The sequence below is a fragment of the Bufo bufo genome, chromosome 2, assembly GCF_905171765.1.
Source record: "Bufo bufo chromosome 2, aBufBuf1.1, whole genome shotgun sequence".
Taxonomy (NCBI): Eukaryota; Metazoa; Chordata; class Amphibia; order Anura; family Bufonidae; genus Bufo; species Bufo bufo.
This window is the reverse complement of record NC_053390.1, coordinates 333920750-333936337: the sequence shown is the minus strand read 5'-3', so window position 1 is coordinate 333936337 and position 15588 is coordinate 333920750.

Sequence of the window (15588 nt, the reverse complement as noted above, 5' to 3'; positions counted from 1 at the left end):
ACCCAAAAATAGTACCAATAAAAACATCAACTCTTACCATAAAAAACGAGGCTCTACACAAGACGATTGGCAGAAAAATTTTAAAAATATGGCTTTCAGAAAATGGAGACATAAAAACATAATTTATTTTTAAAAAAATGCTTTATTATGTAAAGCTGAAACAAAAAAATAAAAAACACATATTTGGCATTGTTGCGTCTGTATAGACCTGCTTTATAAAAATAACACATGACTTATCCTATCAGGTGAACCATGTAAAAATAAAAAATAAAAACTGTGCCAGAACAGCCATTTTTGGTTACCTTGACTCACAAAAAGCATAATATTTATAAAATCAGTTTTGAATAACTTGAAGGCTATAGTTTCTAAAATTGGGTCATTTATGGGTGATTTCTGTTATGTAAGGCCCACAAAGTGACTTTATAACTGAACTGGCTCTTAAAAGAAAGGGGTCTTGGAAATTTTAAGAATTGCTTCTAAAATTCTAAGCCTTCTAACATCCTAAAAAATAAAATTATATTTTCAAAATGATGCCAACACAAAGTAGACATATGGAAAATTTAACGTAACAACTATTTTAAAAGGTATCACTATCTACCTTAAAAGCAGAGAATAAAAAAAATTTAAAATTGCGAATTTTTCAAAATTTTCTGGATTTTTTAAATAAATAAAAGTGAAACATATTGACTCAAATTTATCACTAACATTAAGTACAATGTGTCCCAAATTAAAAAAAAAATCTCAGAATCGCTTGGATAAGTAAAAGTGTTCTAGAGTTATTACCACATAAATTGACACACGTCAGAATTGCAAAAAATTGGCCTGGGACTCAAGGTGAAAAGTTGCTCGGTACTGAAGGGGTTAAACCCTGACGATGGAGGAACAGGTGGAGTATGAAATAAAAATCTGGACTCCTTATCTGCAGTACTACCCATAAACTGCAGGAGATAATAGTCTAAGATCCTGGTGACAGATTCCCTTTAAATATACAGCGAAGTTCAGACAATATAAAAATTTTGGGTGTGCTGGCCCTTTAAAAAGCTGTGGTCAGTGCTTGATGCTTGTGAAATACAAAATGAGACATGAGACATCAGCTGTGGTAAGATGATCAGCAGCTGGCATCCTCTTATAAGTAATTTTAAACAATCAAGGATAGATTTTTCACCATATCAGGATATAAATGTTTAAACATAGGGCCCAAACTTAACTGGTGAACGTTCTAGTTAATTATTTAAAAAATTAAAGATACATGAAGTAAAGAAGTGATAAAAAAGAATATTTAGTCTATGCATTCTATAGTGGATACCTATAAGGTAAAATACAAAATATTAATGTGAACATGTGCTGTACTTTCCCATTAATTTCATGCCAAGTTTGAATGTAGTCATATTTAATGGTATTGAAGTAAAATATGTTTTTCTATTATTTATATATTTTGGAGACATGTATAGATACTATAGTGGCCTTCAAATGTAAGTAAAGCAACAAAATTGGCCAGGATAAAATAGAAGTAGGCTATAAAGAAGCGGAACAGAGTTAGTGAACTGTGCAATGTCTGAGATTGATGTTGATACCCTTCATTGTCAAGTGAAATGCCAATAGTGCTTGTATAGCATTTTGTGAGGGCAATGGGAATATTGATTTCTGAGCAATAATAAAGAATGAAGCAAATCTCTCAGGTATAAAAATATTGTCAGCTGTTACAAAGAATTGACTCACAGAGGCATGAGTACAGCTTCTATCTCAGAACAAATAATTCAGGTTTCAGAAGAATTTCAAGAGCAGCCAAGCATGTTGGTAGGGCACATCCCCAGCTATTAATTTACCTGCAGCTTTCACAGGCTTCTCATTCGTTCAACCAATTGGTTTGTGAAGAGCAGGCATAAAATTGATTTCTGAAGACTTCTTGAAAGACAATATAACATAAAATAAACACTGTAATGAAAACTAAGGTATCTAAAATATACACATTATCATTTCATGGGGAATGATAGATAGATAGATAGATAGATAGATAGATAGATAGATAGATAGATAGATAGATAGATAGATAGATAGATATGTAGATAGATAGATAGATAGATAGATAGATAGATAGATAGATAGATAGATAGATAGATAGATAAAAGTGATGAGATAAGTATATAGAGGTCTCTATATTTTTTTTAAACAACGTAATTACCACTGTTTGAGGGGACGCCGTATTATAGCTATGTACAATTGTTAATACCAATATATATGGAAGCAGACTAACCACTGTATGTCCGTAGAAACTGTCTAAAACTGTCTTAAAGAGGTTGTCCAATCCTTTACCGTTGATGGTCTAGCCTTAGGATAGACTATCAATATCTGATTGGAAGGCATCCGACACACTCCACCTCTGCTGATCAGCTGTTTCAGGGTAGTTTCTCTGCTATTCTTATATAGGGGTGTAAAAGTCTACTTACTCATTCCCCTTCCCTTAATTCCCATCTTCACCCGTCTCTTGGTTGAATTTTATGGACTTACGGGAAAGTCTTTTTTTCAACTGTATTGTGTAACTATGCAATTATGCACTCTGACAATATATCAGTGTATTGTTGGCTGAACTCAGCAAGAATGATGGGCTTGGCCGATGTCCTATTGTGTATTGGGAGCTCCCACCCCTCCCTTGACAAATGATGTGAGGGGAGAAAGGGATTGGATGGAATGAATAATTTTTCCCAAAGCTTTTTGTTCACCTAGTAAATAAGGTGCCTCTAGAGGTGTCTGGAAGCGGATGTCTCCTCTTTCCCTATATAAAAAACATACACACTCAGCTGAATTGAATGTGTATAGAGAGTCATAAGGGAGTTGGGAGAGATAAAAATGTGTATTTCAAATGTAAGCCTTTGACCTCATGTAACCACCAAAATTATTGCCGTTCCTGAGTAAATCACCAAGATAGTTAGTTGCATCTTGTGAGAACTATGCGACTGTCAAGCTTGTTGCCTCACCTGAGACAAGTAAAGGTGTTCTTCTGAGTTAAACCTGTGTCGGCCTGTGTACTTCCAGCATCATTGAGTTGGAAGCCAAGGGTACCACTAAAAGGTCAAAAAGATTGTTTCATAAGTAGGGATTAGCAAAGTTTTGACAGCTTCGTTAAAGTTCGACAAGAAATTCAATTCCTTACAATATAAATTGTCACAAATTTATATAAATCAGGTATACCCAGGCCAGTTTACATAAAAGCAGCGTTTTCAAACCTAGCATGAAAATGGATTTCAGACAGAATTTGAGCGAACAGATGTCAATACAATGAAATCTGTCCTCCATTGAAGTGTAGGTTAAAAAAAGGAAACATTCATTTCCATTTTAAAGAACAAGCAGGCAGATCCACCAGACAAAAGGCTAAAAAAAACTGCCAAACGCTGATGTGAACCCACCCTAGGGCATATTCTTCCTACTTGGTGTGAAGGCTTGGAAGTTACAGCTGCATAACGCTGTGTTCTTAAACAACCTGGGGACCCAATCCTAGTGTGCTGGCCAAGTGTCTAATAAATTTCATAAAAAGTAGTGTACAGTAGTGTCCCCATGACAGAGTGGGGAGGTTGGTGACAGCAGCAGTAGTGGCAGTAGCAATGACAGTAGTGACCCCGTTACGGAGTGGAGATAGTGGCAGCAGCAGTGGCAGTAGTGCAACGGGCAGCTCCCTCTAGGATCCTCTATATAATGCGTCCCAGGTATAGGAAATGCCGAGTGGTATAGTGCGGCCTAAAATGTATCTTTATGTGTGTCACGGTGCTCCTACCTGGACACGGCTGGACCCCAGGCTTTGGCTCCGAAGCAATAAATAGGGGGAATAATTAAGGGATAAAATAATAACTGGAGTCCAGATCTTGACATGAAGTTCAATGGCACCTTTACTTTGCATAAATGTTCTCCAGTACGGTTTACAGGCTTTGTCTTGGTTCCAGCAGGCTTTAGCATGAAACTGGCAGGCAAACTCCACTATGCTATATCTGTTTCTCTCTGACTCTGCTGTACTGACAGGCTGGCTGTATAACTCAGCTTCTTCTGTATGCTGCACTTCACTTTGTAGTCTGACTCTAGGTTATGCCAGGGAACTTTCCTCCTTGCTCCTAAGGCTTCAAGCTTTGGCCTCCATGACCAGCAGAGCTTAGGGTGCTCTGGTTAGCGTGGGCATGTCCAGCAGAGATGTGCCCCTGCACACCTTTCCCCTAGCAGGAGGTAAGCTAGACAAACTAACTGGTCCCCACCCTTCCTGCAGGAAGTAGGACTCGCCCACCTCTCTCCATTCTATCTAAGTATAGCACTGCCGTGTTTGCTACCACCAGGCACATTACATGAACAGTTACATAACATTAGAAATGCATAAGATGATATGAGGTTAAACAAATAAAGACAGTAGCAAGGTGCAGAAGTGGTAACACCACTCTGGGGTGTTACAGTAGTAAAGAGCATAAGGGGTGGGAGAATTGGGTGTGGAAGACCCCCAATGTCCCGCAGAGGTGACCCTGGGAGAGCGCCAGTCCACTGGGTGTACTAGCAGGTAGAACAATGGTCTGTAATAATGGAGATAATCTTGGAATACAGTGCTGCACAATATATCATAAAAGCAAATAAAATAAAACAATGTGTAAAGGGTTGGATTAAAAAATGAAAGATCGGTGCAGGGTTAAAATCAAAGTTAAAATCACCAACTGGTGGTGGGATATATATACTTCTGTATATATATAAATAATGAGATTCTACTCACTTCACGGGGGGATGGGGGGGGGGGTTTACTCGGATAAGCATAATACACCGGTAAACCTAAACCCAGCCAGGATCGCCTCAAGATGGTGAAAGATGAAGGGAGCCACAGACAGGAAGCTTCTGTTAAACTTTCTTTATTCTAATGTATAAAATCCGGCTCAACGCGTTTCGGGTCCCTTCATCAGAAGCAGTTTGCATGTGGTGTGAAAAATGAGGGCAATATATGGCCTGGGTAATGGGCTGCATGAGAGAAAAAAAGCGGCAAAAGGAGAGGGGAGTGGTAAAAAAAGGCGCCAAACAGGTGGGCGTGTTCCGCCGCTCAGAGTACGCTACCTTTGGTGACGTCAAAGGTCTGAGTAAGCGATCGCGATGGGGCGCCTCCCTGCAAGATGCGTGTCAGGCCGGGACGCATTCACAGGCTACTGTGCATGTCCGGAAGATTCATCCAACCCTTTACACATTGTTTTATTTTATTTGCTTTTATGATATATTGTGCAGCACTGTATTCCAAGATTATCTCCATTATTACAGACCATTGTTCTACCTGCTAGTACACCCAGTGGACTGGTGCTCTCCCAGGGTAGAGTCTGCAGGGTAGACCCTGTAAGCAGCCTTTCCATGCTCTCGACCCTTTATTTGTCTCCCTCTTCCCTCACCCCATCCATCCCCTGGCGCCTCTAGTTACTTCGGGTCTTCTGGGCACCCGTTCCACAGGATCCGTGTAACCCTCATACTCTCTCTCTCTCCGTGTTACAGTACTGGCACCATGACAGAGTGGGGAGGGTGGCAGCAGCAGCAGTGACAGTAGTGGCCCCATGAGAGAGTGGGGAGGGTGGCAGCAGTAACTGTGACAATAGTGAACGGATTAGCTATGAATTTTGGTGCAATGGACACTAATGTACACAGCAATAATTTAAGCCTGTCGGTAACAGTGACCTGTAATACTGACGCACAGTAACTCTGGTAAGCTGGTAAGCGCACCCCCATGACCAAGGGGCACCATATTACATAACCGTTCCCACTGGTGTGTGTATGCATAGACGAAGGGCAAGGGGCAGTATTTTGTGCTGCACTTTGGTATTTGGTTCTGCTGGGGCAGTATTTTTTGCTGCACTGCAGTATTTGGTTCTGTTGGGGTAGTAATTTGGGCTTCACTACAGTATTGTTGGCCACGCCTACTTCTGTTGTACTGTCTTCTGTCAATTTGGACCCTCTTTTAACATGGGTCCACTTTTTTTCCTACTTTAAGTTTCCAGTCTGACCCTGAACAAAAGTCAATAATTACTACCCCATAGCTAATAGCTAATCAGTCCATACATTGGCAAAAGATATACATGACATTGAATGAATCTGAATTTATCAGTATCATAACTCACATTCTTCAAAGCTATCAGTCTAGGGAATTTCTGCCATAGAGCTTGGCATGCACCAAAACACAGGAGATGCGGTGTGAGAGTATCTACAGACATGTGCGTTAGATAAAGATCAAGTAACATTCTAATTTTACTGCATGTGCGCATTTTCTGGATGTGTCCTGCTTTTTCTTGGTTTGCTGTTCATTGCTTGTTGAGCATTGCATTTATTATATTTATGATTGTAACCAGCTTTTTTCTTTGATTACTATGTCTAGTCACAAAGATCTTGGCATTTTTCTATTTTGTTGAGGGACACATTTTACCTAACTTTGGCTATTACTCAGTAATCCTAATTTACTAAAATATGACCCTTTTTTAAGTCATGGGTGAAAATCGCCTTTAATAATGGATATTACAAAGCTATATGTTCCACCAATATATGTGTGCCTGAAAGTGCAAGTTGCAGGTCAGAGAAGAAATGTATTTAGCAGAAAATGTGTGTATCACAACAATTTTCTGATATTCATAATTAAATGTGGGATCTAACTTCTCACACTTATATAAGTGTTTCATAAGAGTCATGAACATATAGTTATTCTGAAAGAGTTATCCTTATATGATCCCTGTAAAGCAGAGAAATCCGTAAACACTTTAGACGTACAAATATCTGTAAAAAATAAATAAAACTTCAATACATCATACAGTTTGCAGGATGCTAATTACTATGTGCGTCAATAATGTTGGCTGGCCTCAATTTCCTTTAAATTGTAAAGTAAAAACACTCAGAGGGTGAGCATTAAATATGATATGAAATTGATATTCATTTTTATATTCCCTTACCAAATTCCTTTTGATAATTTGTGCAAAAATCCAGGCTCTGCGCCCAAAAAGTATCTCCCCTTGCACATTAACATTTTTTAAACTAAATTATTAATAATATTGCATAACTTCATTACTGCTATACAGCACATGAATAAAAGTGTAAATGGTTAAAGGTTTAGTCCAGCCAGGACATTTATAGCATATCCCTTGGAATGGAGAGGGGCCCATTATACTCTCTCCATTCACTGCTCAGGGACTATTGATTAAGCACAGTAGCAGTGAATGGAGAGAGCCAAGTATGCATGGCTTCCATTACATTCTCAGTGGTGCACAACAGGGTCCCATATCCTGTGGATATCCCATAAATATCTAGATGGGACAACCTCTTTAACAGTAACAGTTCTGGTGGCCTTCAGTAATGGAGATATTAATGCATTTTTTTCTGGTGGTCTCTGGCAGAGGAGGGGTTACTTTCCTGGTAGTCTAGGGTAGTGGAATGATTAAAGCTTGATTCCCTAAAGGTCTAGAATATTGGAAGGTTTAGTGGTTGCTTTAGTGGTGGTCTACAGTAGTGGAAGCCTTAAGGGCGGATTCCTTGATGATCTAAAATAGTAAAGGTCTAGTTTCCCTAAAGCTCATTTCTGAGTTAATCTAGGGTAGAGGAGGGGTTATTGCCAATTTCCTTAACGGTCTAGGTCAGTGGCTTTATTCAAATCTGATTAAGGACAGATTCATATAGTGTTGCTTTTTGGTGGTCCCTAGACCTTATCCGTAGCCTAACATCTATGTTCGACCTGTTGTTTGGACACAGCCAACACATCCGCAGCTGTTCCCTCTGCAGTCATATGCTTCAGTGGCACACATACAGACACGGAGACGCCCTTTCATCCCATTGCAATTCTCTAGCAGTTGTTTCACATTCCCAGCCAAGGACTATAATTAAAGCCTGGTCTGCAGTCATTGGCAGGCCCATGACTCTACTCCTGACCTAGGCACATTCCTGCCAAATGGTGATGCATGTCACTTTCCTGCCAAATGGTGATGCTTTTGTGCCACTTTCTCAATTGCACATGTAGGAGGGAGACTCCCTCTCCTACCATGTTTGAAATGGGCTGCTGTGTTTCATGTGGCAGTTAGAGATAGCCTTGCGGTTCTTTTCGCGGTGAATTTTGCTCGTTCATGGTTCGCTGAACGGGCGAACATATAGAGATGTCCGCTGGCGCCATATTCTTTTACATTGTGAAGAACTTTGACCCATGACACATCCATCAGGTGGTACATGACAGCCAATTGAGACGTTTCAGCACATGGAAATACCCCCTATATACCCCCTATGTTATAAATAAACCCGATCTGGCCGCCATTTTATATTAAGTCTTTTGCCAGTGTAGGGAGAGGTTGCTGTGTGGAGCAGGGACAGACTGTTAGGGAGACTAAACGCTAGCTAATAGGGACACAAAAGTCGTTTTAAGGACAGGTATAGGTGAGCTATCGATAGGTGTGACTTACTGAGAGGTGTAATATACTTTCTAACATACTAACTTACCAATATAGAAAGTATATTATAGTGCAATTGTATTGTGCAGCAGTTGTGTGCGGTTCTGCTGCGATACTGCAGCTACACAGAGTGACAAACGCTATTGGAACAAATGATTTCTACTTGTGAGATATACACTCACCTAAAGAATTATTAGGAACACCATACTAATACGGTGTTGGACCCCCTTTTGCCTTCAGAACTGCCTTAATTCTACGTGGCTTTGATTCAACAAGGTGCTGATAGCATTCTTTAGAAATGTTGGCCCATATTGACAGGATAGCATCTTGCAGTTGATGGAGATTTGAGGGATGCACATCCATGGCACGAAGCTCCCGTTCCACCACATCCCAAAGATGATCTATTGGGTTGAGATCTGGTGACTTTGGGGGCCATTTTAGTACAGTGAACTCATTGTCATGTTCAAGAAACCAATTTGAAATGATTTGAGCTTTGTGACATGGTGCATTATCCTGCTGGAAGTAGCCATCAGAGGATGGCTACATGTTCTCATTCTGTTTACACCAAATTCGGACTCTTCCATTTGAATGTCTCAACAGAAATCGAGACTCATCAGACCAGGCAACATTTTTCCATTCTTCAATAGTCCAATTTTGGTGAGCTCGTGCAAATTGTAGCCTCTTTTTCCTATTTGTAGTGGAGATGAGTGGTACCCAATGGGGTCTTCTGCTGTTGTAGCCCATCCGCCTCAAGGTTGTGCGTGTTGTGGCTTCACAAATGCTTTGCTGCATACCTCGGTTGTAACGAGTGGTTATTTCAGTCAACGTTGCTCTTCTATCAGCTTGAATCAGTTGGCCCATTCTCCTCTGACCTCTAGCATCCACAAGGCATTTTTGCCCACAGGACTGCCGCATACTGGATGTTTTTCCCTTTTCACACCATTCTTTGTAAACCCTAGAAATGGTTGTGCGTGAAAATCCCAGTAACTTAGCAGATTGTGAAATACTCAGACCGGCCCGTCTGGCACCAACAACCATGCCACGCTCAAAATTGCTTAAATCACCTTTCTTTCCCATTCTGACATTCAGTTTGGAGTTCAGGAGATTGTCTTGACAAGGACCACCCCCCTAAATGCATTGAAGCAACTGCCATGTGATTGGTTGACTAGATAATTGCATTAATGAGAAATAGAACAGGTGTTCCTAATAATTCTTTAGGTGAGTGTACCAGTTGCTCCCCAAAAAAACTGGTTCAAGCAGGAGTGTTATACACCAATAATATACTTTCTATATAGTGCATTTATGTAGTGCAGCATTTGTTTTACGGTTTTTCTGCGTTACCTCAGCTACACAGAGTGACAAACACTATTGGAACAAATAATTTCTACTGGTGTGATATACCAGTTGCCCCCCAAAAAAGTGATTGAAGCATGGGTGTTATATACAAATAATATTCTTTCTATATAGTGCATTTGGGTAGTTCAGCATTTGTTTGTGGTTTTGCTGTGTTACCGCAGCTACACAGAGTGAAAAACGCTATTGGGACAAATAATTTCTACTGGTGTGATATACCAGTTGCCCCCCAAAAAAAGTGATTGAAGCAGAGGAGTTATATACGAATAATGTACTTTCTATATAGTGCATTTGTTTAGTGCAGCATGTGTTTGCGGTTTTGCTGCGTTACCGCAGCTACACAGAGTGACAAACGCTATTGGGACAAATAATTTCTACTGTTGTAATATACCATTTGCCCCCCCCAAAAAATTGATTGAAGCAGGGGTGTTATATACCAATAATATTCTTTCTATATAGTGCATTTGGGTAGTGCAGCATTTGTTTGCTGTTTTGCTGCGTTACCGCAGCTACGCAGAGTGAAAAACGCTATTGGAACAAATAATTTCTACTGGTGTGATATACCAGTTTCCCCCCCAAAAAAGTGATTAAAGCAGAGGTGTTATATACAAATTATGTACTTTCTATATAGTGCATTTGGTTAGTGCAGCATGTGTTTGCGGTTTTGCTGCGTTACCGCAGATACACAGAGTGACAAACGCTATTGGAACAAATAATTTCTACTGGTGTAATATACCAGTTGCCCCCCCAAAATTTTTTATTGAAGCAGGGGTGTTATATACCAATAATATTCTTTCTATATAGTGCATTTGGGTAGTGCAGCATTTGTTTGCTGTTTTGCTGCGTTACCGCAGCTACGCAGAGTGAAAAACGCTATTGGAAGAAATAATTTCTTCTGGTGTGATATACCAGTTTCGCCCCCAAAAAAGTGATTAAAGCAGAGGTGTTATATACAAATTATGTACTAACCCCCATTTGGTTAGTGCATTTCTACTGGTGTGATATACCAGTTTCGCCCCCATAAAAGTGATTAAAGCAGAGGTGTTATATACAAATTATGTACTTTCTATATAGTGCATTTGGTTAGTGCAGCATGTGTTGGAACAAATAATTTCTACTGGTGTAATATACCAGTTGCCCCTTAAAATAATTCATTAAAGTAGGGGTGTGAAATACCAATAATATACTTTCTATATAGTTAATTTAGGTATATAGTTAATTTAGGTATATAGTGCATTTGGGTAGTGCAGCATTTGTTTGCTGTTTTGCTGCGTTACCGCAGCTACGCAGAGTGAAAAACGCTATTGGAAGAAATAATTTCTACTGGTGTGATATACCAGTTTCGCCCCCAAAAAAGTGATTAAAGCAGAGGTGTTATATACAAATTATGTACTTTCTATATAGTGCATTTGGTTAGTGCAGCATGTGTTGGAACAAATAATTTCTACTGGTGTAATATACCAGTTGCCCCTTAAAATAATTCATTAAAGTAACATAGTAACATAGTAACATAGTACATAAGGCCGAAAAAAGACATTTGTCCACCCAGTTCGGCCTGTCATCCTACAAGTTGATCCAGAGGAAGGCAAAAAAAAAACCCTGTGAGGTAGAAGCCAATTTTCCTCACTTTAGGGGAATAAAAATTCCTTCCCGACTCCAATCAGGCAATCAGAATAACTCCCTGGATCAACGACCCCTCTCTAGTAGCTATAGCCTGTAATATTATTACACTCCAGAAATACATCCAGGCCCCTCTTGAATTCCTTTATTGTACTCACCATCACCACCTCCTCAGGCAGAGAGTTCCATAGTCTCACTGCTCTTACCGTAAAGAACCTTTTCTATGTTTGTGTACAAACCTTCTTTCCTCCAAACGCAGAGGATGTCCCCTCGTCACAGTCACAGTCCTGGGGATAAATAGATGATGGGATAGATCTCTGTACTGCCCCCTGATATATTTATACATAGTAATTAGATCTCCCCTCAGTCGTCTTTTTTCTAACGTGAATGCCCTCCTCTGGACCCTCTCCAGCTCTGCTATGTCTGCCTTGTTTACAGGAGCCCAGAACTGTACACAGTACTCCATGTGTGGTCTGACCAGTGATTTGTAAAGTAGTAGGAATATGTTCTCATCACGGGCATCTATGCCCCTTTTGATGCAACCCATTATCTTATTGGCCTTGGCAGCAGCTGCCTGACACTGTTTTTTGCAGCTTAGTTTGCTGTTTATTAAAATTCCTAGATCCTTTTCCATGTCAGTGTTACCGAGTGTTTTACCATTTAGTATGTACGGGTGACTTGCATTATTCCTTCCCATGTGCATAACTTTACATTTGTCAGTGTTAAACCTCATCTGCCACTTATCTGCCCAAGCCTCCAATCTATCCAGATCCCTCTGTAGTACTATACTGTCCTCTTCATTGTTAATTACTTTACACAGTTTAATGTCATCTGCGAAAATTGATATTTTACTATGCAAGCCTTCTACAAGATCATTAATAAATATATTGAAGAGAATAGGGCCCAATACTGACCCCTGAGGTACTCCACTAGTGACAGTGACCCAATCTGAGTATGTACCGTTAATAACCACCCTCTGTTTTCTATCATTGAGCCAGTTACTTACCCACTTACAGACGTTTTCTCCGAGTCCGAGCATTCTCATTTTATATACTAACCTTTTATGAGGTACAGTGTCAAATGCTTTGGAGAAGTCCAGATACACGACATCCATTGATTCGCCGCTGTCAAGTCTAGTACTTACCTCCTCATAGAAACTGATTAAATTAGTTTGACATGACCGATCCCTCACGAAGCCATGCTGATATGGCGTTATTTGCTTATTTCCGTTAAGATGCTCTAACATAGCATCTCTCAGAAAACCTTCAAACAGTTTACCCACAACAGATGTTAAACTTACCGGCCTATAGTTTCCAGGCTCTGTTTTTGGACCCTTTTTGAATATTGGCACCACATTTGCCATGCGCCAATCCTGTGGGACATTCCCTGTCAGTACAGAGTCCGCAAATATCAGAAATAAGGGTCTGGCTATGACATTACTTAATTCCCTTAGGATACGGGGGTGTATGCCATCCGGTCCTGGCGATTTGTCTATTTTGATATTTTTAAGTCGCTGTTGTACTTCTTCCTGGGTCAGACAGGACACTTTTAATGGCGAATTTATTTCAGCATTCAGCATTTCATCTGACAGTTTATTTTCCTCAGTGAATACATTGGAGAAAAAAATATTTAATAGCTTTGCTTTCTCCTCGTCGCTCTCTGCGACTCCCCCCTCATTACTCTTTAAAGGGCCGACACCTTCAGATTTATACTTTTTAACATTTATATAATTGAAGAACATTTTAGGGTTAGTTTTACTCTCTTTGGCAATTAATCTCTCGGTCTCTAGTTTGGCCGCTTTTATTTGTTTTTTACATGTTCTGTTTTTTTCCTTATAGTTTTTCAGTGCTTCCGTGCTACCCTCCTGTTTTAGTGTTTTATATGCTTTCTTTTTGTCATTTATTGCTTTCTTTACAGTTCTATTTATCCACAAGTAGGGGTGTGAAATACCAATAATATACTTTCTATATAGTTAATTTAGGTAGTGCAGCATTTGTTTGCGGTTTTGCAGCGTTACCTCAGCTACACAGTGTACAAACGCTATTGTAACAAATAATTTCTACTGGTGTGATAAACCAGTTGCCCCCCCCCCCCCAAAAAAAAAAAAAAAAAAAAAAGGGATTGAACCAGGGTTGTTATATACAAATAATATACTTTCTATATAGTGCATTTGGGTAGTGCAGCATTTGTTTGCAGTTTTGCTCAGTTGCCGCAGTTATACAGAGTGACAAACGATATTGGTACAAATAATTTCTACTGGTGTGATATACCAATTGCCCCTCCAAAAAAGTGATTGAAGCAGGGGTGTGAAATACTAATAATATACTTTCTATATAGTTCATTTAGGTAGTGCAGCATTTGTTTGCTGTTTTGTTGCCTTTCCGCAGCTACACAGAGTAACAAACGCTTTTGGAACAAATAATTTCTACTGGTGTGATATACCAGTTTTCCCCCCAAAAAAAAATATTGAAGAAAGGGTGTTATATAATAATAATAATATACTATCTAAATAGTGCATTTGGGTAGTGAAGCATTTGATAGCGGTTTTGCTGCGTTACCTCAGCTACATAGAGTGACAAACACTATTGGAACAAATAATTTCTACTGGTGTGATATACCAGTTGCCCCCCCCCCCCCCCCCCAAAAAAAAAAAAAGTGATTAAAGCTGGGGTGTTATATACCAATAATATACTTTCTATATAGTTCATTTAGGTAGTGCAGCATTTGTTTGCTTTTTTGTTGCCTTACCGCAGCTACACAGAGTGACAAACGCTATTGGAACAAATAATTTCTACTGGTGTGATATACCAGTCGCCCCCCAAAAAAATTGATTGAAGAAAGGGTGGTATATACTAATAATATACTATCTAAATAGAGCATTTGGATAGTGCAGCATTTGTTTGCGGTTTTGCTGCGTTACTTCAGCTACATAGAGTGACAAACCCTATTTGAACAAAAATGTTTTACTGGTGTGATATACCAGTTGCCCCCCCCCCCCCCAAAAAAGTGATTGAAGGAGTTCAATTAGGTAGTGCAGCATTTGTTTGCTGTTTTGGTGCGTTATCGCAGCTGCACAGACTGACAAACGCTATTGGAACAAATAATTTCTACTGGTGTGATATACCAGTTGCCCCCCCAAAAAAGTGATTGAAGCAGAGGAGTTATATACGAATAATGTACTTTCTATATAGTGCATTTGTTTAGTGCAGCATGTGTTTGCGGTTTTGCTGCGTTACCGCAGCTACACAGAGTGACAAACGCTATTGGGACAAATAATTTCTACTGGTGTAATATACCAGTTGCCCCCCCCAAAATTTTTTTTTAGTGAAGCAGGGGTGTTATATACCAATAATATTCTTTCTATATAGTGCATTTGGGTAGTGCAGCATTTGTTTGCTGTTTTGCTGCGTTACCGCAGCTACGCAGAGTGAAAAACGCTATTGGAACAAATAATTTCTACTGGTGTGATATACCAGTTGCCCCCCAAAAAAATTGATTGAAGCAGGGGTGTTATATACCAATAATATACTTTCTATATAGTGCATTTGGGTAGTGCAGCATTTATTTGCAGTTTTGCTGCGTTGTCACAGCTACACAGAGTGACTGACGCTATTGGAACAAATCATTTCTACTGGTGTGATATACCAATTGCCCCCCCAAAAAGTGATTAAAGCAGGGGTGTGAAATACCAACAGTATACTTTCTATATAGTGCATTTGGTTGAGTGCAACATTTGTTTGCGGTTTTGCTGCGTTACCTCAGCTACACAGAGTGACAAACCCAATTGGAACAAATAATTTCTACTGGTGTGATATACCAGATTCCTCCCCAAAAAAGTGATTGAAGCAGAGGTGTTATATATGAATAATGTACAGTACTTTCTATATAGTGCATTTGGTTAGTGCAGCATTCGTTTGCGGTTTTGCTGCGTTACCGCAGCTACACAGAGTGACAAACGCTATTGGAAAAAACAATTTCTACTGGTGTGATATACCAGTTGCCCCCAAAATAAGTGATTAAAGCAGGGGTGTGAAATACCAATAATATACTTTCTATATAGTTCATTTAGGTAGTGCAGCATTTGTTTGCGGTTTTGCAGCATTACCTCAGCTACACAGAGTGACAAATGCTATTTGAACAAATAATTTCTACTGGTGTGATATACCAGTTGCCCCCCTAAAAAAGTGATTGAAGCAGGGGTGTG